The 3017-nt window shown below is 48.6% G+C and overlaps 2 non-coding genes across 2 annotated transcripts; both read left to right on the forward strand.

Annotated features, from left to right (window-relative positions):
- The first annotated feature begins 296 nt into the window (after positions 1-296).
- TRNAY-GUA (transfer RNA tyrosine (anticodon GUA)) lies at positions 297-369 on the forward strand. Its single transcript has one exon. It is a non-coding gene; the product is annotated as a tRNA-Tyr (tRNA).
- Positions 370-1471: 1102 nt separating this feature from the next.
- On the forward strand, positions 1472-1544 carry TRNAY-GUA (transfer RNA tyrosine (anticodon GUA)). The gene has a single exon. It is a non-coding gene; the product is annotated as a tRNA-Tyr (tRNA).
- Positions 1545-3017: the final 1473 nt, after the last annotated feature.

Here is a 3017-nt window from a genome sequence, read left to right on the forward strand (position 1 = left end):
GGGCTTCCGCGGCGCAATGGTTAGCGCGTTCGGCTGTTAACCAATAGGTTGGTGGTTCTAGCCCATCCGGGAGCGGTGTTGTGAGGTCTCAGATGTGACGTAAAAAGTCAAGCTTTTTACACAATACCTGACGAGCATTTAATTTTTGGGCTTCCGTGGCGCAATGGTTAGCGCGTTCAGCTGTTAACCAATAGGTTGGTGGTTCAAGCCCACCCGGGAGCGGTGTTGTGGGATCTCGAATGTAACGTAGAAAGCCAAGTTTTTTCCACAATACCTGACGACCATTTAGTTTTTGGGCTTCCGTGGCGCAATGGTTAGCGCGTTCGGCTGTAAACCAATAGGTTTGTGGTTCGAGCCCACCCGGGAGCGGTGTTGTGGGATCTCAAATGTAACGTAGAAAGCCAAAGATTTTCCACAATACCTGACGACCATTTAATTTTTGGGCTTCCTTGGTGCAATGGTTAGCGCGTTCGGCTGTTAACCGAAAGGTTGGTGGTTCGAGCCCAACCGGGAGAGGTGTTGTAGGGTCTCAGATGTAACGTAATAAGTCATAACTTATCCACAATACGTGACAACCATTTAATTTCTGAGGTTCCGTGGCTCAATGGTTAGCGCGTTCGGCTGTTAAAAAATAGGTTGGTGGTTCGAGCCCACCCGGGAGCGGTGTTGTGGGATCTCAAATGTAACGTAGAAAGCCAAAGTTTTTCCACAATACCTGACGACCATTTAATTTTTGGGCTCCGTGGTGCAATGATTAGCGCGTTCAGCTGTTAATCGAAAGGTTGAAAGTTCGAGCTCACCCGGGAGAGGTGTTGTGGGGTCTCAGATGTAGCGTAAAAAGTCAAAACGTTTCCACAATACGTGACAACCATTTAATTTCTGAGGATCCGTGGCTCAATGGTTAGCGCGTTCGGCTGTTAAAAAATAGGTTGGTGGTTCGAGCCCACCCGGGAGCGGTGTTGTGGGATCTCAAATGTAACGTAGAAAGCCAAAGTTTTTCCACAATACCTGACGACCATTTAATTCTTGGGCTTCCGTGGCGCAATGGTTAGCGCGTTCGGCTGTTAACCAATAGGTTGGTGGTTCGAGCCCATCCGGGAGCGGTGTTGTGAGGTCTCAGATGTGACGTAAAAAGTCAAGCTTTTTACACAATACCTGACGAGCATTTAACTTTTGGGCTTCCGCGGCGCAATGGTTAGCGCGTTCGGCTGTTAACCAATAGGTTGGTGGTTCTAGCCCATCCGGGAGCGGTGTTGTGAGGTCTCAGATGTGACGTAAAAAGTCAAGCTTTTTACACAATACCTGACGAGCATTTAATTTTTGGGCTTCCGTGGCGCAATGGTTAGCGCGTTCAGCTGTTAACCAATAGGTTGGTGGTTCAAGCCCACCCGGGAGCGGTGTTGTGGGATCTCGAATGTAACGTAGAAAGCCAAGTTTTTTCCACAATACCTGACGACCATTTAGTTTTTGGGCTTCCGTGGCGCAATGGTTAGCGCGTTCGGCTGTAAACCAATAGGTTTGTGGTTCGAGCCCACCCGGGAGCGGTGTTGTGGGATCTCAAATGTAACGTAGAAAGCCAAAGATTTTCCACAATACCTGACGACCATTTAATTTTTGGGCTTCCTTGGTGCAATGGTTAGCGCGTTCGGCTGTTAACCGAAAGGTTGGTGGTTCGAGCCCAACCGGGAGAGGTGTTGTAGGGTCTCAGATGTAACGTAATAAGTCATAACTTATCCACAATACGTGACAACCATTTAATTTCTGAGGTTCCGTGGCTCAATGGTTAGCGCGTTCGGCTGTTAAAAAATAGGTTGGTGGTTCGAGCCCACCCGGGAGCGGTGTTGTGGGATCTCAAATGTAACGTAGAAAGCCAAAGTTTTTCCACAATACCTGACGACCATTTAATTTTTGGGCTCCGTGGTGCAATGATTAGCGCGTTCAGCTGTTAATCGAAAGGTTGAAAGTTCGAGCTCACCCGGGAGAGGTGTTGTGGGGTCTCAGATGTAGCGTAAAAAGTCAAAACGTTTCCACAATACGTGACAACCATTTAATTTCTGAGGATCCGTGGCTCAATGGTTAGCGCGTTCGGCTGTTAAAAAATAGGTTGGTGGTTCGAGCCCACCCGGGAGCGGTGTTGTGGGATCTCAAATGTAACGTAGAAAGCCAAAGTTTTTCCACAATACCTGACGACCATTTAATTCTTGGGCTTCCGTGGCGCAATGGTTAGCGCGTTCGGCTGTTAACCAATAGGTTGGTGGTTCGAGCCCATCCGGGAGCGGTGTTGTGAGGTCTCAGATGTGACGTAAAAAGTCAAGCTTTTTACACAATACCTGACGAGCATTTAACTTTTGGGCTTCCGCGGCGCAATGGTTAGCGCGTTCGGCTGTTAACCAATAGGTTGGTGGTTCTAGCCCATCCGGGAGCGGTGTTGTGAGGTCTCAGATGTGACGTAAAAAGTCAAGCTTTTTACACAATACCTGACGAGCATTTAATTTTTGGGCTTCCGTGGCGCAATGGTTAGCGCGTTCAGCTGTTAACCAATAGGTTGGTGGTTCAAGCCCACCCGGGAGCGGTGTTGTGGGATCTCGAATGTAACGTAGAAAGCCAAGTTTTTCCACAATACCTGACGACCATTTAATTTTTGGGCTTCCGTGGCGCAATGGTTAGCGCGTTCGGCTGTTAACCGAAAGGTTGGTGGTTCAAGCCCATCCGGGAGCGGTGCTGTGACGTCTCAGATACGACGTAAAAAGTCAAGGTTTTTTCACAATACCTGACGACCATTTAATTTTTGGGCTTCCGTGGCGCCATGGTTATCGCGTTCAGCTGTTAATCGAAAGGTTGGTGGTTCGAGCCCACCCGGGAGAGGTGTTGTGGGGTCTCAAATGTAACGTAGAAAGCCAAAGTTTTTCCATAATACCTGACAACCATTTAATTTCTGAGCTTCCGTGGCTCAATGGTTAGCGCGTTCGGCTGTTAACCAATAGGTTGGTGGTTCGAGCCCACGCGGGAGCGGTGTT

The sequence above is a fragment of the Phalangium opilio genome, unplaced genomic scaffold, assembly GCF_054372755.1.
Source record: "Phalangium opilio isolate 3A_F unplaced genomic scaffold, DU_Popi_V2 ptg000329l_1, whole genome shotgun sequence".
Taxonomy (NCBI): domain Eukaryota; kingdom Metazoa; phylum Arthropoda; class Arachnida; order Opiliones; family Phalangiidae; genus Phalangium; species Phalangium opilio.